Source organism: Bos taurus, chromosome 12 (genome assembly GCF_002263795.3).
Source record: "Bos taurus isolate L1 Dominette 01449 registration number 42190680 breed Hereford chromosome 12, ARS-UCD2.0, whole genome shotgun sequence".
NCBI classification, from domain to species: domain Eukaryota; kingdom Metazoa; phylum Chordata; class Mammalia; order Artiodactyla; family Bovidae; genus Bos; species Bos taurus.
The window spans coordinates 27,794,907-27,819,844 of record NC_037339.1 but is presented as its reverse complement, the minus strand read 5'-3'; the positions used below and the strand labels follow the sequence as shown (position 1 = coordinate 27,819,844).

General features: G+C 39.9%; 1 protein-coding gene across 6 annotated transcripts in view; it reads right to left on the bottom strand.

Moving 5' to 3' along the window:
- Positions 1–24,938, bottom strand: part of STARD13 (StAR related lipid transfer domain containing 13) — a 493,326-nt gene that overhangs the window by 193,567 nt on the left and 274,821 nt on the right. The window lies entirely within an intron of this gene.

Sequence of the window (24,938 nt, the reverse complement as noted above, 5' to 3'; positions counted from 1 at the left end):
AATAAGCAGGGTGACAATATACAGCCTTGACATACTCCTTTTCCTATTTGGAACCAGTCTGTTTTTCCATGTCCAGTTCTGTTGCTTCCTGACCTGCATACAGATTTCTCAAGAGACAGGTCAGGTGGTCTGGTATTCCCATCTCTTTAAGAATTTTCCAGAGCTTGTTATGGTCAACACAGTCAAAGGCTTTGGCATAGTCAATAAAGCAGAAGTAGAATTCAATAAGTTTTCTTAATATAAAAGTTCTATCTGGGCAGTTCTGATCTAAAAGAGCCTACATTACTGTGAGTTCAGGCTCATGGAGGAAGCCATGACTCTTGGAATGATACACTTATCCTTCTTTCTTTGAACACTTCATGAGTCTTAAGTGAGATTAGGGATTTGTGGATTCAGGTGATGGATCAGGGGATCAGGGCCCTAGAAGAAGCTGCAGAGCTGAAGGAGGGAAGTTAGAGTCTTCACAATAAAGGCAATAGTGAGAACTGGAGTTGTGGGTCAGCTGTCATAAGGAGACATCTGACCAGAGGAAGGCAGAAGAGAAGATGGTGCATGTCTACATTTACAAAGCACAGGCAGACACACTGAGGCAGACAGTGGGCAGAGAGGGAGGAGATCCGGAGGGAACAGTCACGGCCAACTGTTGTTTCATTCGAAAACACCGAACAGTGATGCTAAAAAGCGCTGGCAGGCAGCTGTGATAAACTGAAATAATCATCCTAGGCTTAGGACCTTTGTCAGAGTTTGTTTTAACTTTCAGAACATTGCTTTAAATTTCAGAACATTTGTCAGAGTTTATTTTAAATATGCAAGTTTTCATTGTGTGCAATAATAGCAGAAAAGACAGCCATATGGAGGTATCAATATTCTCAACTGGGAATGGATGAGACAGGAAGAGACTCTTTGGAATAAAAGGTTTCCCTCTCAGGAGAGGATTGAGGATGGGGACAGTTTATACTATTAAGCCCTGACCAACCTATTCCTAATTTTTGTATTTTTCTTCTATGCACCATCACATTTCTAGTAACTGACAAACATTATAAATTATCTACCTTGGGTTCATTTCTTAGAACCTTCATGTGGGGTGCACTGATATGCTGTACTGCAGAGAAGGAAGGGGATGTATGTGGAGAAATAATACAGACTTGTTAAGACCTTTGACTTCCCAGTCTTTGGACAATCAGGAATACAGAACACACAGAGAACACCATCTCTGCTTGTTTCAACTGCAAGTCTAGATGGCAGCAGGCAGCTGTCACTCACTTAGTTCTTGGGGGAGCATGTTGCTGGATGCTGGTGGTTTTTCTGGGTATAAATCAGTTAAAGAGAAGATTACACGAAAGGAAATCATTATGGGATTGAAATAGGGAAATACAATTTTTAAAAATACCTTCCTAGGATCACAATAGAATGCTTTGCACCCTCCAGCTTTCCTCTCTGTAAGTGAAAGTTATACATCTCTAAGCTGTAATTCAGTACCTCTGTACAGACTGATAAATAGCAGTAATTACATCATTGCAGGCACCCTAGGAGGGCAGGTTAATAAAATACTGCCAGTTCTTTTGTGATGTTAAACTCATATTGCTGGTTCTTTTTCTTTCATATTTATAAAGAACAAAAACCAAATGAATATGAGCATTCATAAAATGTTATTAATATTCTGAATTTTTCAAAAATAGAATATTTCCTTATTTCATCCTGAATAAAATTAAATATATTAGATATAATCTTTCAGCTGCTATTCATTGTGTATAATACTTTTAGAGAAAGTAGGATGTAGTAGAAAGCAAATGGAATTTAACAAAGATTGGGGCTCAAATCCCAATTAAGTGACTTCATCAGCTGGGCTCTTTAGAAGCCTACTTAACCTCTCTGAGCTTTTGTTTCCTTATTTGTAAAATAGAGATATGAAGTATCTACCTCATAGCAAGATTTTGAATTTTAATTCAGAGAACGTGCTTTGCTAACTGTAAATATTAATTGTAATATTACTAACATGTTTCATCATTTGTAGCCTAAAGTTATTCATTTCTTCATTCATTTAGTTTAAAAAAGTGGACTCCTTTTAGGCTCTGGGCATACAAACATGAAGTAGGCTCAGGAACAGTAGGCAGTCATGACAGGAAATGAGGCCAAAGGTGGCACCAAGTCATGGTCTCAATGTAGGTGGAAAATAACAGGTAAAAAACATTGATAATAAAGTGATTTTCTTTCATGTGGATTATCTTATGAAGTTCTATGTAAAAGAAGATAGTGTGATCATTTTTTTTTTACAGTCACTGAAAAACACTTTACTATGAGGAAAAAAAGAAAAATGCTATAAGATTTGTCCACTGTTGAATATGCAGTTACCCATCAGAACAAATGATTGATGGTTTTCTTTAGAAAGTTGTGCTTGAAGCATTGCATGAAATATCCATGTTTTGCTTTACAAAATATACATAAAAGCTACAATAACATCTAATCAATAAAACATTCTTACTGCTTATCTTACAGTTTCCTTTGCTTCGACTTAAATTCTGAGGTTCCATAATTTAAGTCCATGCATTTATTAAACAGAAACAACTCATTTTGCCTTAAGGATAAAATGCTCTATTCCTTTTTCCCTTTTTCTTTTTCTCTGAATGGCAATCATAGGTTCTAGATGCCACCTAGCTGGGGAAGATAGTCCTTCAAGTTGGAATTCCCTTATTAAGGGCATTTTCCCCTAAATTCCTATCTGGAGAACCTGTATCATGTCTTTCCTACTTCTTTTGTTTTTGATCCTTCCCTTGCCTTCACCCTACCCTATCCTCTCATTTTCTATGACTCTACATGTCAGCATCTGTGCTTGACTCATGGTGCAGGTAAAGATAAAGAGATGGCATCACTGAACAAGAAGAAAATGAGAACCCTGTCCATTTCAGTGTTTTGGGCATGCATGTATGTTACACTTTTTTCTATGTAGACTTGTCCCTTCCAAATGAGTCAGTTTCTATAGCAATGACAATTTATTGGAGTAGACATGTGGCAGCAAGACTTTCCTCTACAAATCAAAACAAACAAAAGCTTGGTTTGGTGAGTATGTGAATGACTGTTACTGGATTCAGAGACTTAGTAGGTAAGAGACACTGTTTACACTATGCTTTCTGGATTTTATCTTGGAACATCTCATTCAGATCAACGTGACAACAAAATCTGTATAATAAACAACCAAAATTCCATGAAGAGTGATCTCTTGAGCCAGATTTATTAGAATTCTACGAGAAGTCTTTTCTTAGGTAATGACATTCTCCATTCTCCCTTAGCCAACTGAGGTGGGTTCCAAAATATTTAGATCCCAGTTAGTAGAGCTGAAGTTTTCAACCCAATAATTTCTTTTTAATCACCTAGTAAGGCAATTATCTTTGTTGCTGAATATTTTCAAAGTACTGTAGGTTATCTGGAAACACGAATAAGTAAGAGATGTATAAGCACTTAGTAAAAAGAAGTATAATTTTAAAAATTGTTAGGAAGATTTTAATTTATCATAAGTTCATTGTCCTACATAGAGGGGTTTTGGGGGGCAGGGATGGGTGCTGGGGCTGGAATTTTTTGTTTGTTTTTTCGTTGGTTTCTCTCTCTCTCTCTCTCTTTTTTTTTTTTTAAATAAACAAGGCATTTAGAATGTAGAATCTGCTACCCCAATGGGAAATTACATTACCATGTAACATAAATAAATTCTTCAGTCAGTTTAGTCTCTCAGTCATGTCCTACTCTTTGTGACCCCATGGACTGCAGAAGGCCAGGCTTCCCTGTCCAGCACCAACTCCTGGAGCTTGCTCAAACTCATGTCCATCAAGTCAGTGATGCCATCCAACCATCTCATCCTCTGTTGTCCCCTTCTCTTCCTGCCTTCAATCTTTCCCAGCATCAGGGTCTTTTCAAAGGAGTCAATTCTTCACATCAGGTGGCCAAAGTATTGCAGTTTTAGCTTCAGCATCAGTCCTTCCAGTGAGTATTCAGGACTGATTTCCTTTAGGATTGACAGGTTTGATCTTGCAGTCCAAGGGACTATCAAGAGTCTTCTCCAACACCACAGTTCAAAAGCATCAATTCTTTGGCACTCAGCTTTCTTTATAGTCCAACTCTCACGTCCATACATGACTACTGGAAAAACCATACCTTTGACTCAACAGGCCTTTGTTGGCAAAGTAATGTCTCTGCTTTTTAATATGCTATCTAGGTTGGTCATAACTTTTCTTCTAAGGACCAAGTGTCTTTTAATTTCATGGCTGCAGTTACCATCTGCAGTGATTTTGGAGCCCAAGAAAATAAAATCTGTCACTGTTTCCATTGTTTCCCCTCTATTTGCCATGAAATGATGAGACCGGATGCCATGATCTTCATTTTTTGAATGTTGAGTTTTAAGCCAGCTTTTTGAATGTTGAGTTTTAAGTCAACTTTTTCACTCTCCTCTTTCACTTTCATCAACAGGCAAGATCTTTAGTTCCTCTTCACTTTCTGCCATAAGAGTGGTATCATCTGCATATCTGAGGTTATTGATATTTCTCCTGGCAATCTTGATTCTAGCTTGTGCTTCATCCAGGCTGGCATTTTACATGACGTACTCTGCATATAAGTTAAATAAGCAGGGTGACAATATACAGCCTTGATGTACCCCTTTTCCTATTTGGAACCAGTCTGTTGTTCCATGTCTGGTTTTAACTGTTGCTTCTTGACCTGCATACAGATTTCTCAGGAGGCAGGTAAGGTGGTCAGGTATTCCCATCTCTTTAAGAATTTTCCAGTTTGCTGTGATCCACACAGTCAAAGGCTTTGGTATGGTCAATAAAGCAGATGTTTTTCTGGAATTCTCTTGCTCTTTCTATGATCCAACAGATGTTGGCAATTCAATCTCTGATTCCTCTGCCTTTTCTAAATTCAGCTTGAACATCTGGAAGTTCATGGTTCATGTAGTATTGAAGCCTGGCTTGGAGAATTTTGAGCTTTACTTTGCTAGCTTGTGAGATGAGTGCAATTGTGCGGCAGTTTGAACATTCTTTGGCATTGCCTTTCTTTGGGATTTGAATACAAACTGACCTTTTCCAGTCCTGTGCTCACTGGGAGGCCCACATAATAAATTCTTACTTTTATTAATTAAAGTTCACACGAATCCAGGCAGAAGCTACCAAACCCCATTGAATATTTCCATTTGTATGTTCCTCAGACATCTTGATTTGGGGTCAGTAATCCTAGAATCTGTGCTTCCATCTTGCTATGGCTTCATGCCTAAAAATCTTTGTGCATGCTGCTGATCCTTGCCAGAGAATCCTTCCCTCCTTCCATCTTTGGTGAATTTCTGCTTATTCTTAAAAATTCATTTTGACGGTCACCAGTTTTGAAAAGCATTTTGCAACCTACTTGTCCAAACTTCCACCTTTATCTAATTTATTAGCTCCCCACAGAACACCAAGAAAAATTTTCAGCTGTCCAGTAACTGGATTCAAACCCGGGTCTGTCAGAATACCAAAGCTGGTGTACTCCTCTGATACTAGTGCTTAATTGCCATTTAATACCTAGTAATCAAGTTAAAACTAGAAGTTGTTCTTTTATAATCACAGTACCTGGCCGTATACTCTGTTTAGAATGTATGTGATTACTAAGAATATTTAGCTTATATCAATAGAATGAGACAGAGGGAGAGCCCACCCTTATACTGACATTACAAAGGTTTATGTAAAATCTGAATGATGTGTGTAATCTATAACATCCTTGGGAAGAAAGAACATAAAACACTTTCTAAAATACTTTTATCAAGCTAGAACTCAGCTCCCCTTGGATAACCCTCTTAGTAATGCAAATGTGAAACAAGAACTACAGAAATTTGATTTAGCACCTGAAAGCTCCTGGTAAACTGCCCTTCTCTACTTCATCCAATTCACCAAATCCTTCCATTCAGCTGAAATCTTGCAAGAATATTCTGTATGATCTAAGCTTCTGATCAACCTCCTTCAGAAGAGGTTGGGATTCACCAACTGTATTTGTATGCATATACCAGTCTTCACATTTTATATGCACAGAGACTTTCTTTAGGGACTTTCAAATGGCTGCCTGAGGCAAGAGAAGAATATCCTTAAAGACTCTTATGTGTCTCAGTGATTATCTACCAATAGCAATGGCATTTATGGACTCTTTATGGTCCCTTCATAATTAAGTGAAACAATGTTTACAGATTTCAGGGACAGTGTACTTTAAGACACATCATCCCAGACTTTGAGATTTAATAGACTGGGGGAAGGATTTTTAAAAACTGAAGTTATCTACCTTTTAGTTTTTTTTGTCATTTTTATATTTAAAAAATGGCATTTTAGGGATTTCCCTGGTAGTCCAGGGGCTAAGACTCTTGCTCCCAATGTAGGGGGCCCGGGTTTGATCCCTGGTCAGGAAACTAGATCCCACGTGCCACAACTAAAAGTTCCCAAGCCATAACTAAGACCTGGCACAGCCAAATAAGTAAATACAAATAAATACTAAAAATGACATTTTAAAATCAAAAAGAAGAAAGGTCAAAACCTTATAGTAAAGGAAAAATGATCAGTTAGAGGCCTCATATAACATTTTCCCCATGAAGTCATTAAATTTTCATTGGACTGTCATTCAGGCACCAGTATTTTGACGGCAATGGCTGATGCACCCAGATGGTTGTACATTTATCTTTAAAGTGAATGCCATGGGCTTTTGTGGTATCTTGAATCCTATTTAACATGTGGCTCTTGAAGTTAGTAAGTGTACCCCTTTAAAACTCAGGTTCATAGAGGCATTGAGCTTTGGTAATAAAATGGAAATAATTATCATGACGTACACCGTCCATAGGGTCACAAACAGCTGGACACAACTTAGTGACTAAACAACACAACGTTATATAAGATCACATTTATTTTAGTACGATTTATAAGGGTCTTCACACTCTACCTTCAGCCCTTCTCTCTAACCTGTTCTTATTTCAGGCATCCCCTGGACACAAGTGCTCTCTCTCATATGTGGTCCCCCATCAGATATATGTCATTGGACCTTCTTTCCCAAGAAAGCATCCAGTCATCCATCAAAACACAGAAGTGACTCCTCTTTTGTAAAGTTTTCCCAGTCATTTGGTTACAAAGCATTGGATTTTTTTTTTTTTTTTTTGATAAGCAACATAGAATACCAGCAGCCTTGGTTTTGTTGGTAATTTAAAAAATAATAAAAAGAATAATATAAAATCGACACTTTACAGTGTGACTGTTGTGCGCCAGAAACTATCCCAGGATGGGTTTTTCACTATCACTAGTCTTCATATCATTGTTGTATGAGAGGTATTATAATCACTGTTTTATAGATGAGGGAAAATAAAGTCCAATGACTTAACTAGTCACTTGCATAAGATCACCAAAAAAGTAGGTGATATTACTGGAGTTGAATTCAGGTGTTTCTGACTCCAAAGCTTGTGCCCTTTCCAATACATTGTGATCCCTCTGAATTGGATCTCAAATTACAAGCATCAATAGTGTTATCAAGCATATATTATAGCACCCCTGTGAGATTTACGTAGTACTTTCACTTCTTCACTTCCTCTCTGTCCTGAATAACCCACTTCTCCATGTTTTTGTTCCTACCACCCCAGCACAACCTCATTTCTTGTGGTCACCAACGACCTCCATCTTGCCAGTTCAATGATAATTTCTCAGTCCTTATCTTTCTAGACTTCTCAGAAGGTTTTGACACTTTTGGTCACACCCTCCTTCCTGAAATTCTTTATTCACTTGGCTCTGAGATATCACACTCTCCTGGTTTAGTGCCACTTCAGTTCATCATAGGGTTCTTCCCCTGTTGACCTCTGAGACTATAGTGCCCCATTCCTTGCCCTCCTCTTCTCTGCTCACAGATACATATCCAACAAAACTGAAAACATATGTTCACACAAAAATATGGACATGGATGCTCACAGGAGCATTATTCATCATGGCCGAAAAGTGGAGACAATCCACATGTCCATCAACTGATGAACAGATAAGTAAAACGTGGTATATCCATACAATATTATTCAGTCATAAAAAAGGAATAAATACTAATCCATGCTCCAACATGGATGAACCTTGAAAACATCATGTTAAGTAGAAGAAGCCAGACACAAAGGCACCCACTATATCATTCTATTTATATGAAATATCCAGAACAGACAAATTCATAGAGACATAAAGTAGCTTAATTGTTGCTAAGGGTTGGGAGAATGAAGAAATAGATGTGACTACATATAGGCATTTTGGGGTGATGAAAATGTTCCAGAATTAGATAGTGATGATGGTTGTACAACTTGGTGAATGCACTAAAAATTATACTTCATAAGAATGAATTTTATGTGGATTATATCTCAATTAATTATTTTCAAAGAATGTGATCTTAACAGTAATTAGATTATCTCCTGTGATATTGGAAAGGCAGCACAATGGAAAGAGCACTGACTCAGGAGACCTGGGTACCTACCACATTTCTACTACCAAGATCACTGTGATGGTGAGTCAGTCATGTAACTTTTCTGGTCTTTAGGGAGAACTTGTAAAAGAAGGATCTAGATTCAAAGATGATCTCTAAAGTTTCCTTCAGTCCCGTAGCTCACTGTTTCTAAGCCTATAAAACACCCTCAACAGAGAAAAGATGCATATTTCTATGCTTCTTATTATACTTCCCCAGTATAGATGAGGTGCTACAGCCTGAGCAGGGAGAGCACCCCTTTGGAGGAAACAGATATCCAAGTTGAAAGCCCTACCTGCCAGCTTGCTAACTGCCTGACCTGAGACAAGTTATTTCATCTCACTTCACCTCAATCTCCTCCTTTGTAAAATTGTGGAATAGTAGTGCCTACTACTATAAATATTAAATGAGCTTATACTTTAGAGAGCAGTCATCATGAAGCCTAATAATAGATGTTTAAAACAAAACGAGGTGAGGACAGCTTTTGGCTACATCTAAGAGCAATTGTTGAATATCTAGATTGTAGCAAGTCATGTGGAGAAGGCAATGGCACCCCACTCCAGTAATCTTGCCTGGAAAATCCCATGGACGGAGGAGCCTGGTGGGCTGCAGTCCATGGGGTCGCACAGAGTTGGACACAACTGAAGCGACTTAGCAGCAGCAGCCAGCAGCAGAGGTCCTGATACTTATTTAACATGAGAAAATAGAGTCAGCTCTGTTGAGTGAGATGGGCCAGGATCTCTTACTCTAGGGCTTTTTTTTTCCCTCACAGAAGCCACCCAGTGTGGAATCAGGGCACCCCACCACCTGCGCCGGGATCAGGGCAGCACAGGCTTCTTAGAATAGCGTGAGTGGGGAGTGGGAACTAGCATGAGAAAAGGCATTCTGAATGGGACCCTAGTGTGTCAGGTCCTCCTCCCAGGGCTCCTCACATGACTTTTTCAGAACCTGGAAATTCCCAAAGCATATTCATACTACACATTTAATGTATGTTTCTCCAGATCACATTTCTACCCACAGACTTAAAAAATGAAACTGGACTAGTGAACTTTGAATCGAAGTGTCACACCCTCCATCGTTTAGGTGAGTGAACACTCTCAACAGTGTGTTCTTCCATAAGAAACACATTGTTTAAAGGTGAGTCACGAATTAGTCGTATTTCTAATTGTGGAGGTATAGAATAACCTCTAGATTTTTAAGAGCATTTAAAAGTTACACAACTTTATGGGGATCATTAAACACTGGGTGTTTAAAATAATATTTAATATATTTAATCTGCTGGAAATAACACTTCCATTGTTTAAAATGGACTGACATTTCTCTGCAGGCTTGTTCCTTCCTCTGTGCTTTTCCTTCCTCTGTGCTTTTTCTGTGTGCCCAACAAGACTGATTCCTACAATTTCTATTCATGAATATAATAATAAATAATAAAGGCTGGCACTTTAAGTATTAATACGTAACCCTGTTCCATCACCATCCTCTTACATATATTAATTAATATCACACAACAAAATGATAATCCACCCTATTTTATAGATTATAAAATTGAGTTTGAGTGGTGATATATCTTTTCTCCAGCCACACAACTGTGAGAAGGTACTAGCAGACACAGAACCAGGGCTCCCCTCCTCTCTGGACCTCATCATGGCCACAGACCTCCCTCTCCAACCAAGTAAAATTTGTCTCTTTTCACAGGCCTCCTACAAATGATCTTTGCTGATTGGAATTTGCTTTCTTCTTTATTCTTTCGGCATTTATACACTCAGTTGGTAGAACATTCATTTGTGATTTTTGGCAATTTTTGGAATTTTTAAAAGCATCATCAAATATATTTTGTGTATCAGGCAAACTTTTTATTTATTTATAAAGAAGAGACTCTGTTTTCTCTCTCTCTCCTTGTTTATTCTGCTATGACCTGTGAGCAAAAGAATATTCTCAGTAAAGTAGGTGCTCAGCAGATCCCATCAATTCACCACTCATTAATCACAGTGTTGTGATTAGCATGAGTGCAGCAGCCTAACAAATATTCAGTCTCATTTTGAAATTGACTTCATTTACCAATTTCATACCACTACTCACCACTGTATTTAATATCCTCACTTATATTACTTTTCAAATCTGATGACAATGAACAAGAATGGCTTAAATTTCTTCATAATGTACACAGTGTACGAATAAACTAAAATTAAGCCCCAAGTCTTAGTAACAAGAGTCTTCAAAACAATGCAATCAGTAAAATCTTGTCCGACAGGTGGAAGGAGCCCTATGTCTGTGGTTTATGCTGTCCTCTGCATAGTTGGCTGAGAAGTTAAACCACCAGAGTGCATTAGAAAATGTATCTTGTATTTTCATTTCCTAAGAAATGAACCAGAAATTATATTTTGCAACTTGGAAAGGCGTGTTTTCCTCAAATAAAACTTGAACTCTTACATCTGCTCATAAAAATGTAGAGCATCTTAAAATATGAACAAATGCTAGAGTTTTAGGAATGACAGAGCAGCTGCTGCATATGCAGATGTGATGCAAAGGCTGTGGAAACATTATTCAGCTATTCAGAAATAGAATCTGAAAAGCCTTCTATTTTGGTACACAAGAGTTGATTTATTTTCCCTTTTTTAAACCAGTTCTTTAACCAGAAGTTAAAAAGAAGAGACTGTCATATTTAAAACCTAAATCGATATATACCATGATAATACAAGATAGCTCACGTTTCTACTAATCTGAACTAATATTCCAGTTTTTGAAATATATACAAAGCCACCGTAGATACTAAATTAAGCTTGCCATGCCATTATGAACAAGCAGTATTATGATTTTCTCATGAGACACAGAAAACAATTTTTTTTTAAGAAACAGGTGGAACAGAGACAGGTAAGAACTGTAACAGAATAAGAGAATTCAGAGGGAAAATGAGCATCACGAACCAGAGCCACCATGGTACACACAGAGAAAATGTGAAGGGGGTCTCCCAGGAATGTGTGATGCTGTGTTCACAATGCCCACCAGCTTTGTCCCCTACTGATTCTCTGTCTCCATCCACTCCAGTGGCCTTCCAATTCCTGTTCTAACCCAAGTAGGTGCTTTCCTGACTCGGAGGCTTCACAGAGGCTACTCCTACAGCCTTAAATGTTTTTTTTGTTTGTTTTTCTAAAAAACACCTTTCTGCTTAAACATTTATACTGCACTCTAGAACTTAGCTCAAAATGCTGTTCCTCAAGGAAGCATTCTCCAACCCTCCAGATGCTGTCAGTCTCCTTGCTACACTCCTACAGCACCTTTCCTTCTGTACAGCACTTTCCACAATTGTAATTAAATAATTAAAAGTGCTATTTGTTGTATAAAGTCATTGTATCCCCAGACAGCAAGTTTTAGGAGATCTTTGTTTTTCAATTGTCAAAGTTCCCTGCCCTCAAGGACAGTGCTCATACCTTCACCTCCAAGCACTATCTCTGATCTGCCTTCTCAGTTTCCTATACTCTCAACTTGAAACTCTGACCTTCAATTAAGTTAGTGCCAGGCAACAGACCACTGGACCCCACAAAATGGCTCTGGTGAGAAACACCCTCTTCCCTTGCTCCTTGGACCAGTCTGATTTCTCTTCTAATGTTATTCCCTTTTGGTCTAGTTTCACAGTCTCTACTGAGAAGAAAGTAACAACAACCAAAGGGATTTGCTTGCATTCCCTTTGGAAACTTCATAAGGCTATTTCCACAGTTGACGATCGCTTGGACTTTGGTGGGGAGGGAAGCTTTTTTTTTTTTTTTAAGTGCAATATTTCACAACAGCTGAAATAATTTTCTGCCAAAGTCTGTTCTAAATTCAGCATGTGTTTTCTCTGTATGTACAAGGCAGCCAAAGGTCTAGAGATATAATGTGATATATGAATTTAGCACTTCAATATGCAAAAACAGAACAGATATTTTTATATACTGCTAATGATAATAACAACTACTGACTCTAAAGTAAGCAAATCTATATTTGTTTTCAAGTTAAGGGTGTTACTTGAGAATATTCGAAAACATTTGCTAAAGGGGTGTGAACAGTGTAGACTCTCATCAAAATCCATCTGTCTGAATCTATTAACTGGCATTTCCCCAGCTGGGGCATTCCTGCATAACAAAAGCTCCATAATTATGTAGAAGGTGAGGGCTGATACCTAACTTAGACACTGGATTTATTTTATCCAGAATTAAAAGTTCTAAAAGAGTTTTGTCAATGTGTGTCTTTACGACTCAACTATATCAAACACAAAAACAAAAGGTGATATTGAATAGAGAATTCAAGTTCAAGCTTCAAAGTCAAGGTATTTATCAAGACTATTTTCTCTACTTAAAAAAAGGATGCTCCACAACTTGTTCACAAAAACATCTTGCAAATGCTCATGTAAACTCTTCAGGGAGAGGTATGTGCTGTTTCCTCACCTTCCTGTCCCCTACTGATCTGACTGCTGTCTACTTTTCACTCAGTGTTTAATGAAGACATATGTGATTTTTCAAAATGTGTTTTCCAGGGATTAATACATTTGGATTACCTAAATTAAACAAAAACAACTCAATTTCCATCATATTAAAAGGTTCTGTTTTTATGTGTCTATTGAGCACATTAAAGGTAGTAATAAATACTTGCAGATTGATCATCATAAGCCTACAATGCAGGAGACCTGGGTTTGATCCCTGGGTCCAGAAGATCCCCTGGAGAAGGGAATAGCAACCCACTCCAGCATGCTTGCCTGGAGAACTCCATGGACAGAAGAGCCTGGTAGGCTACAGTCCATGGGGTCACAAAGTGTCGGACACGACTGAGCAACTAACACTCTCACTCTATCGATCTCCTATATCTATGTCAAGTTCACGCCTAACATCTTCCCTTCTGAAAAGTGGAGTGCTTTTCTAGGCTCTGCAGGAAATGTTATTCTTACTGGCTCTGGCTGGGTCTGTCTCACTGTCATTAATTTTTTTCTTCCTTGTATATCAAAAGTATATATTATATATTTTCTCTTTGTAGTAAGTAAACTGAAAGGATTCGGAGCCTAACATCAGAAAGTCTGCCGTTAGTTTGTTTTGAGTATCGTAGGCTACTTGTCACTCTCTGAAAACATCATGGACACAACTGAGCTTTCAGGGCAAACAGTCGTACTTCCTATTGATGCTGTATCGTGAACGTTCAACTTAACTCTTATCTCTAGCCTTTATTCAACCCTAAAAACTGACATATCAGGATATAAGGCCTCAGTAGCTCCAGAAGAGAATGGGATGAGGCCCTTTCCCAGACACTCTGCTTGCTGTCACCAAGCAACAGCTCTGCCCATAGGCACCACCTGGTTATGCTATACACAGAGAACAAAGAAAATGAATAGACAAAATTCAAAATTAATATAAAATCGTGATATGAGCTTGAATCCCTTTCTTCAGAAAACCTAAAAATGTGAGATACTTTGAAGACTTTTAATTTGAATCCCCTTCTCTTGCCCGTCCTGTTATGAGCTGGATTAAACTACAGATGCTACATGCCAAAAGGACAGGAAAAGGAGCGGAGGAAGAGCCAAAAAACGTGTACACTGCCTCCTGAATCGTCCTCAGTCCTATGAAGTCTAACATTGTCTCTGTTATTGACAGCAGAGGAGTAAAGCTGGAAGAATACGTAATTCAATAACTCGTGAGATGGGCAAAGGAGATTTATCCCCATCTTCCTCTCCTCCAAAAACATAAGCACTACATTTCAACAGAGTTAAATATAAGAGCTTCCTTTCAGAACAACTGTAAAAATCACAGGATGTATAAAATCATTTTCGTTGGTAAAAAGAATAAACAGGAAATCCCCTGCATCCCCACCTGGCATTACTCTAGCTGCTCCTTGTGCTGGAGGAGTCTTGAAGAGATTTATCACACCAAAGCTTCTGTGGGAGCTTTCTTTACCCAAGCACCACTTTGAACACTGAAGTTTTACAGAGGCCATCAACGTAAGAGGTTAAATTTGAAATGAAGTTTCATTTTGGTGTATTTCAGTCAAGTAGAGTAAACCACACACTATTCTTTCTACTGAACTCATATCCTATGTACTGAACTTAAAATAAAACTGTTGCCATTGATTTTCTTCCTGTACTCAGGCATCTAGAGAAAAGAAAGGAGGCCATATTTAGAGCACCCACTATGTGATAAAATGGTGTCTTTGAAGTGTGTCCCACAGATTTAGACCTTCACAATTTTCTGGAAAGCATCTTAAAAATGCAGGTTCCTGGATCTTCTTCTGACTTTCTTGCCAGTGGATCCCAGATTATGTAAGTTGAAAGAGCACAGGGACCTTCTCCGTGGTCCAGTGGCTGGGACTCCACACTCCCAATGCAGGGGGCCCAGGTTCAATACCTGGACAGAGAACTATTAATAGATCCTACATCCTGCAACTAAAAGGTTCTGTGTGCTACAACTAAGACCCAGTGCAGACAAATAAGTAAATAAAACATTAAAAAAGAAAAAAAGGGCATCAGGTGATTCTTCTGTACTGAAACTTGGGAACTAATTAAAATGACTGTCTAAATGCTTTCACATAGGTTATCTTATTTAGTAATTTAAGAATGTATATACAAAGTAGAAATAGACCCACAAACATAGAAAACTAAATTAGGAGTTTGGGATTAACACATACACACTACTATATATAAAACAGATACCCAATAAGGGAGGTCTTTGTCATTAGGATAAAATAAAATAATGCTTATTAACACAATCAATGGCACGTGTGTGCGTGCCAAGTTGCCTTAGTCATGCCCGATTCTTTGTGACCCTATGGACGGTAGCCTGCCAGACTCCTCTGTCCATAGGGATTCTCCAGGCAAGAATACTGGAGTGGGTTTCCATTTCCTTCTCCAGGGGATCTTCCCAACCCAGGGATTGAACCTGGGTCTCCTGGAGTTCCTGCACTGCAGATTCTTTACCACTGAGTCTCAGTGTAGCTGTTGCCCTTTTTACTAGGAACCCCATGCTGCTGCTGCTGCTGCTGCTAAGTCGCTTCAGTTGTGTCCGACTCTGTGCGACCCCATAGACGGCAGCCAGGCAAGAACACTGGAATGGATTGCCATTTCCTCCTCCAATGCATGAAAGTGAAAAGTGAAAATGAAGTCGCTCAGTCGTATCCAACTCTTAGTGACCCCATGGACTGCAGCCTACCAGGCTCCTCCATCCATGGGATTTTCCAGGCAAGAGTACTGGAGTGGGGTGCCATTGCCTTAGTTATGACAAACCATTGCAATGGTTTCAACCAGAGTGGAAATTTCTTAATCATTTTGGAAGGTTGACCAGAGGGAGAAAAAAAAAAAAAGTAAGAGGAACAGGGTAAAGGATAAATGGGAGTTTTCTCTGTTTCAACGATCTCCCTAAATTGAGCTCATAATTGCCTTGAGGTCATAAGTACATTATTAATATTTCCCACATTCCAAATTGGGAAGTCGGGTCACAGTAAGATTTCTCAGGGGGCCAGTAAGTTATCAGTGGAGGTAGGAATCAAATTCAGCCTTGTTTTCAGTTGGGTTCTCCAGCAGTTCACTGCCTTTCATATGCAGATCATTCGTTATGCAATAATTTAATTCAATGCTTTTCATAAAGAATGTCACAGAAGGGCTGCTTCATGTGTGTTACTTTGTTGTTGCCCTGGTGACATTTGAGGAGCCCTCAGGCGACCATGGATAGCTGAGGATTCCAGAGAGCAGCTCCATGTGAACAAAAAGGGTGAGTGTTCCAATGCAGCTGTTCAGTGGAGAGTCTCAAGTTGTGCACCATGAAGTAGTACTTTTCTTCTGGCTTTTTTTTCCCCCTCTTGCCTCTAGTCAGCATGTTAGATAAATCCAGCTTTACATGAGCTTATGCATAATCAAAGAACTCAACTATTTTTTATGAAATTTTATAAAACCTTTTTAACCATTGACCTAAAACCATTCTACATATATACTAAAGGCAGAGAGTCATCAGATTTCTTATAAGAATCACTAATAGTTGGAAGCTCCTTAGAAGAAAATATTTTATCATATTCATTTTTGTGTCCCCTGTTCCAGGCACTGTAATTTTGCATAACGTGGGACATCAATAAATGTTTATGAATGAATAAATACAGCCTGTGAGATCTGTTTCAGATCTATTTTCAAGAGGGTCCTTTTAAAGTAACTACTGCCCAAAAGCCCTATGAAAAATAGATCAAGAACTCACATTACTTTCATTGCAGAAATTATAGACTATCAAGTGTCTGTAATACATATACCATGTATATTTCAGACACTCATTTTAACGTTAAATCTGAGTAACCGCACCGAGATTTGGAGTGAAAAAGCCCCAGTAAGTGAGGCTGAAAACTTGGGAGTTCACAGGAGCTGTTATAGGTTCTGCTAATTTAACAGAAGCCGTCTTTAAGAGCCACAGAAGACCTTAGGTTCTCTGCAACACCCAGGCAAGCAAAGAGGCTCTAACCATTAATCAAGTTGTAAAGCAAGGCAACTTAGAAAAGACAATATAAAATCAATAAAGGGGAGGAGGGTTTGGGGGAGAATGCGCATGTATGGCTGAGACCCTTTGCTGTTCACCTGAAACTATCACAACATTGCCTGTTAATTGGCTATGTGTGTGTGTGTTAGTCACTTCAGTTGTGTCCGACTCTTTGTGACCCCATGGACTGTAGCCTGCCAGGCTCCTTGTCCATGGGATTCTCCAGGCAATAATACTGGAGTGGATTGCCATGCCCTCCTCCAGGGGATCTTCCCAACCCAGGGATCAAACCTGCGGCATTCTGCATCTTCTGCATCACAGGCAGATTCTTTACTGCTGAGCCACCAGGGAAACCCTAATTGGCTATAACCCAATACAAAATAAAAAGTTAAAAAAAAAAAAACTAATATGATCAATAAGAAAAAAGGCATATTTTTCCATTAAAAAATCAATAAGAGCTTGTGATGCTTATACCACATGCTGGTGGAGAAAGGAAAATGGATTCACAAAATCATGAAGTCCTGGAATTAGAAAATAATTTATAGGCTGTCTATCTGATACAGCACTGGAAATCACACATGAGATCCACAAGTTTGTCATCTGGCCTCTTCCCACCTCTCCGGTCTTCCCTTCACCGGTTCTCCTTCCTGACCCATGGCCCCAGCAATACTGATTTTTGCTGCTTCATGCCTCTGTTTCTTTACATTGTACTTGCTCCTCCTCTTCCTTAGAGTATAATTTCTCTTCCTAGAGAGATCTTCTCTGACCACTGGATCCAAACCAGTACTCCCTTGCATTCTCCAGGTCCTTCTTTATAACACTTAACATCTTATGCATTTGTTTACTATTTATTATTATCTATCTTCCCCAGTTAAATGGAAGACCAATGAGGGGGCTAAATTTGTCTGGTTTGTTCACCACTGAACAAGTAGCTGGGACAGTATTTGCTGTAGTAGACACTTAATAAAAATTTGCTGAATAAGTTTAGGGCTTCCCTGGTGGCTCAGTGGTAAAGAATCTGACTGCCAATATAAGAGATGGAGGTTCGATGGCAACCCACTCCAGTATTCTTGCCTGGAAAATTCCATGGACAGAGGAGCCTGGTGGGCTACATACAGTCCATGGATTTTCAAAGAGTCAGACATAACTAAGTGACTGAACACCCACAAGTAAGGTGAATGAATGAAAACCTGGAGTCAGTCTCTGTAGAAAAAAATGAAAAAGCCATACGATTTAGAGGATTTCACCCCCCAAACCTATTTTATCTAGTGTTATGATTTTTATTAATGGTCAAGAAGGAACATTTCCATCTTAAATGAAAAATTAATATTTAAATTTCAACCATATTTTCTTCATTTTCCCCAGCTTAATATGTGATAACAACACCTGTGTTCATTTCCTTTAGCTGTAAAATGAAAAATGCCAATTGCACTTTGGAAGGATGCTGGAGGACTGGAAAAAGTTGTTGTTATTGTTCAGTCACTAAATCATGTCCAACTCTTTTGCTACCCTATGGACTATAGCCCACCAGGCCCCTCTGTCCATGAGATTCTTGAGGCAAGAATACTAGAGTGGGCTGCCATTTCCTTCTTCAGGGGATCTTCCTGACCCAGGGACAAACCCATGTCTCTTGAGCTGGCAGGTGGATTCTTTACCACTGAGCCACCAGGGAAGCCAGGGAAAGGTTTGTTGCTTAAACCCACAAAGCTGACAGGTGTGCCAAACACCTTGGGGTGGGCGTGGTTCATGATAGGGCAGGCAGAGTTTGAGGCCACCAGAAGTAAACTCAGCACTGGAGAGGGAGCAATCATATTCTTTTAATGTCCTCCAGTTATTGAAGCCATGAGTCAGGATGCCAACAAACACTTATATCTCATGGGAAAGGCTTTGCTCCTGAAGGTAAATAAGGCACCATCATTCCCTCAACAAGTTTGTATTCTAGACTGATTTCAGATACAGGAATTTTGCTTATGAAGGGTACAGTTACATTTGAATGCACCGGCAAACCCAAAAGTCACTTGCTGTGACTTGGAATCTAATCTTAAGTTTATGGCTAATGAGATATGTGACCTGGAAGAGGTTAACTGAATCTCTTCAAGGTTCAATCAGCTTGTGTGAAATGAACAGCCTGGACAAGATAATCTGCAAGCTTTCCACGTTCTCTAATAGTTCATGATGTCTTGAGCTAAATAGAAAGAAGAGAATGTTGGCCTAAATTTGCTCAAAATATTGAAGAGTTTGAATGAACAAGTATCATCTCTATCAATATCAGTCCACCTTTTTGAATCTTGCTAGGAAACTCCAATACTTTGGCTACCTGATGTGAAGAACCGACTCACTTGAAAAGACCCTGATGCTGGGAAAGATTGAAGGTGGGAGGAGAAGGGGATGACAGAGGATGAGATGGTTGTATGGCATCACTGACTCGATGGACATGAGTTTGAGTAAGCTCTGGGAGTTGGTGATGGATAGGGAAGCCTGGCATGCTGTAGTCCATGGGGTTGCAAAGAGTCGGACATGACTGAGCGACTGAACTGAAGTGAGGAACTGATTCACAAAATAAGAAAAGGCATTCATTCTTTTATTTCTTCAACAACTCAGTTATTTTACCATGTGGGTTTATAGTAAGAAGTAAAAGATTTTCCTTAATGTCAGACAAAGTTTCTCTCAGTTCAGTTCATCAGTCGTGTCTGACTCTTTACAACCCCATGGACTGAAGTACACCAGGCTTCCCTGTCCATCACTAACTCCCAGAGCTTACTCAAACTCATGTCTATCAAGTCGGTGATGCCATCTAACCATCTCATCCCCTGTGGTCCCCCTCTCCTCCCGCCTTCAATCTTTCCCAGCATCAGGGTCTTTTCCAATAAGTCAGTTCTTCCCATCAGGTGGCTAAAGTATTGGAGTTTCAGCTTCAGCATCAGTTCTTCCAATGAATATTCAGGACTGGTCTCCTTTAGGACAGACTAGTTGGATCTCCTTGCAGTACAAAGGACTCTCAAGAGTCTTCTCCAACATCACAGTTCAAAAGCATCAATTCTCTAGCACTCAGCTTTCTTTATAGTCCAACTCTCACTATTAAAGTTTCTCTAATTTAGGACAAAAGAACTCTTGCTGGTGAGGCAAGAACCAGACAAAGAATTCAGCAGAGTGAATGGAAAGGCACAAACTTGAAGTTGAATGAAACTGCACTTTACTAGCTGTTTTGGCCTCGGCTAAGTTTCTTCACTTACCCCATCCTTAAAATGGGGATGATAACCATGACCTCAGCACGTGGCTGTGATGTTTCACAGGATGATGGGGGAGAAGCACTGAATCAGGGCCTGACACGTAGCAGATCCTCATGGTCTTCCCACCCACCAAAGGGCACTCAGCTATGGAAGGGGGAGATGGTGACCAGGTGGGAAGGACTTGAGGAAGTCCTTGAAAGTGAGTAGGATTTAGGTAGGCAGAAGGGAGATAAAAGGATTGGGACTGGAAGACATTTGTGTAGCTTAAGGCATGGAGTCTGAAATAAACTTTAGGGCCATTTTTTAGTTACTGGTGAGAGGAGAGTGCCAGGCAGGCTGCATACACACAACAACAAAGAAAATCACCTAGGAGCCTTGTTAAAAATGCATACTACACACTCCATCCCACCACCTCCCCCACACATGGTGGTGGTTTCATCGCTAAGTCGTGTCCGACTCTTGTGACCCCATGGACTATAGGCTGCTAGGCTTCTCTGCCCATGGGATTCTCTAAGCAAGAATACTGGAGCGGGTTGCCATTTCCTTCTCCAGGGGATCTTCCTGACCCAGGGATCGAACCCAGCATACATACTCATATACACTGTCTCCTGGGGATGATTTTGACTGCTCAGGTCTGGGAAAAGTATTTTAAAGAGGTTTTCCAGTGATTCTGATGCTCGGTCAGGTTTGGGAGTCACTGGGTTGAATTAACAGCAACTGACTGAGCTTACAGAGCAGAGCTCACGCAGGGCAGCAGGAAAGTGAGCCCAAGGGCAAGCTCGAGGATAGGAGCCTGGATTCAAATAATCCCCTGGCCCTCTCTGACCTTGGGACCATGGACAGTCACACAGTATTTGCTCTGAAGCCTAGGTGTCAAATAAGAAAGCACATGAAACCTTAGCACAATGCCTGGCTTACAATTTTTATCCTCATTTGTCTCATAATGTAGTAGAAATCAGAGCACCCACCCTGCCTACCTTAAAGGACTTTGCTGCTGCTGCTAAGTCACTTCAGTCGAGTCCAACTCTGTGCGACCCCATAGATGGCAGCCCACCAGGCTTCCCCGTCCCTGGGATTCTCCAGGCAGGAACACTGGAGTGGGTTGCCATTTCCTTCTCCAATGCATGAAAGTGAAAAGTCAAAGTAAAATCACTCAGTCGTGTCCGACTCTCAGCGACCTCATGGACTGCAACCCACCAGGCTCCTCCGTCCATGGGATTTTCCAGGCAAGAGTAGTGGAGTGGGGTGCCATTGCCTTCTCCATAAAGGACTTTAGTGAGAACCTATTAATTTTAAGCCACTATTAGAACCCTTAGTGGAAAAACACAACTGTACAGTGTTATACAAATATTCAAGATCATCATTAATCATCATCATCATTATCATGGGGACCCTGTCTAGGATGCCAGAATGCTACGGTCAGCTCCCATCTATTAGACCCATTGGTAACTTTGAGGTGACACTGGGGCATGGCTGGGGAAATGGTTCTGCTTTGTCACTACAACACCCAGAAACAGTCATCCCTTCCTAAGTGCTAGACTGTGATTGGGGTGTGGGTCTTGGAGTCATCAGAATCTCACAGATCTTATAATGACCTGTAGATCATTCGAAATGTGCCCCTCTCATAAATCTATATCGGAGAAGGCAATGGCACCCCACTCCAGTACTCTTGCCTGGAAAATCCCATGGACGGAGGAGCCTGGTAGGCTGTAGTCCATGGGGTCGCTAAGAGTCAGACACAACTGAGCGACTTCATTTTCACTTTTCACTTTCATGCATTGGAGAAGGAAATGGCAACCCACTCCAGTGTTCTTGCCTGGAGAATCCCAGGGACAGGGGGGTCTGGTGGGCTGCCGTCTATGGGGTCACACAGAGTCGGAAACGACTGAAGTGAGTTAGCAGCAGCAGCATAAATCTATATAACGACAAGTAGTAGTTCCTTAACCTCTCCAAGCCTGGGTTTCCTCATGCATAAAGTGGGGACAATATCAGCACACAGGGTCACACCATACAGCTGGGTAAGCTGTGTGTGCCCTACACAGAGCAAGCAGCCAAAGGGGGCCAGGGAGGTGGACATCCCAGCCCAGGGTGCACTCACCTAGCCATATGCCCATGGGGCTGCACTTTCTAAGAGAAGGCAGTTTCTAATAGCTTTCTCATTCTTGGCCCGGAGTGGAAGGTTTTTTCTAAATCACAGCAAGCTTCTCTGTGTGCTAACAGGGACCCTGGGAGTACTTGCTCTGAAGCCTGGGCATCAAATGAGAAAACACGTGAAGCCTTAGCACAATGCCTGGCTTACAATAGGGTCCAATTCAGGGTAGCTGAATCTGCCTACTTTTTTCCTATTCAGGACTACACAAACACATTCTTGTTTGAAGTAGCTCAAGAGAAATGAAATGCACACACTCTTCTTTTTATTCAATTGTGCAAATACTTTACATTAAATAATGAACCTAACTTTCAAACACAGAAACACGTCTTCTTTTGTTTTTGGTTTTCTTTTTTTTTTTTACATCATTAAATGGGGACTTCTAGACATAGCAAAGGAGGCTCTAACCTATGCAACGTTATGAGCCTAGACTCCATCAACTTTAGTATTCTTCACAGAGATAGATGGACATCCTGATAAAATAAAATGTTTGTGGATATGTGCTGGGAATCCCTGGTGATAAATGATAGGCTTTATTACTACCTCTCCTAATTTCCTTTTCTTAGTAAGTAGTCCTAGGTGAAATCTAAACGGGAAATAGCCTTAGTGGTTTTAATAGCAGTGGTTTAATGAATAACCTATTATGGATATTGTAAATAAATTTTAAATTATGAAACAGATGAATTGTTTTCAAAAACAAGCCATGGATCTGAAAGTTTAGCGTACCACGAATGGGCAATTTGTCCCAACCTCCTATTTTACCTAACCAATACAATACTTTTAAAAAACTATTAAAATATTTGCTTCAATATACATAGTAACAAAATATAATCATTATAACTCTGCAAACACCAGGGGTAAAATTATTGCCTTATTTCATAATAATGCTGCCAGAATCAATGAATAATAAAAGAAAACAAATAACTTCTCTTTTGGGAGATCACCTTCCCAAGAGCATGGGGCACACAACCTATGGACTGTAGACTGTAGATGCTCCGGGAAAAGCTTGCAGGCTCCTCCCAGATCTAATGTCCTGTAATTTTACAAGTCAGTTTTATCTTAAATAATACAAAATTATCAATGAGAGTGAACTCACCAATCAAGACATGACTATACAAGAGACTGGCTTCTGAATGCAGGATTAGCTACATCATTTGCTCTACCCAGTATAAATAAAAATGTTGGCCCTTCATTCAACAATGATTAATAATTTCAAGATTGTAACAGTAGAGCTTAAACCAAGTGTGGGGCCAGTCTGAGCACTGGGCCCTGCCTGTGTGTGTTTCAGGGAGATTCTCCTGGTGACTGCAGGCCCTGGACTCCTAGCTTGTTCTCCTCCTCGTTCCTTTTCCAATTCTGGCAGATGTAGTTCCAATAACAGAAAGTAGCATTCCAATAACACAAAGTACCAATTAAGTTGCTGCAGTTGATGGAAGTTAGGTAACCAGAGAGGCATGGGAAATGACATCGGCAGGTATCCTGGGGTATACTTCTGGGCTTCTGCCCTTTCCTAGTCTATCGAAACATCCAATGAAATCCAGACAGAAAAGGAACTAAGACTCAGGGCATTAAGCTTCCTTTAGACACACAAGCTAGTTTTATAGACTCATTGATCTTTAAAGTTAAATACGGCCTTAGAGATTATCTAGTCCAACTTCTCTCATTTTCATTAGGCCTCCATCAGATTCCCTTTAGGCCAAGGACATGGAAATGAATCTTGGTTGCACAGCTTTAAAGCTGATGGTATTTTGATGAACAAACTGTAATTGATGATCTTTCAGAAAGATAAAATGTGAGTATAATGAATGATTCATGCTATAACACTAACAGACTTGCACAAGATGCTGCCAACCATACTAGCAACATATGTACTATTTGATTTATTTTTAATTCCATTCATATCAAACTAATCTTTTAGCTCTTTGAAATCCCTAAAATGGGATCTAGAATGGGTCCATTAAATATGGAAACAAGGCAGATGAATCCAGGTATGAAGCGAGTGGGTGGTTTAAGGCTAGAGCAAAAAGCATCTCTTGCTTATCAGAAAACATGTCTATTCTTCACAGAGGATGCATCTATGCATCTATATCCATCTGTCTATTTATTTGTCTTGTATTTTTTAAAATAAACTCTTATACAATGTTAATTAAGGAGTCAGACATTATGCTAAATCCTTTGAAAATATTAACTCATTTAATCCTCAGGAGAGCCCTATGAGATAAGTACTATGCTTGTCCTCCTTTTTAAAGATGGGGAAATTTAGGAACATCAAGATTATTTATCTTGCCCAAGGATCCACTGACTAAATGGTGGGAGCAGGATTTAAACCCACGTAGCCTTGCTCCAGTAACTGCTCTTAACCAGTGGTCCCCAGGCTTTTTGGCACCAGGGACCGGTTTTGTGGAAGACAATTTTTCCACAGATGGGGTGAGGAGGGGATGGTTCAGACAGTAATGTAAACAATGGGGAGCAACACATGAAGTTTTGCTTGCTCTCCAGACCAACGCTCACCTCCTGCTGTGTAACCCGGACAGAGGTACTGGCCTGCAGCCCAGGAGTTGGGGTCCCCTGCTCTTAACCACTATACCCTGATGTATGCCAGTAATCTTTCATCATGCCAGA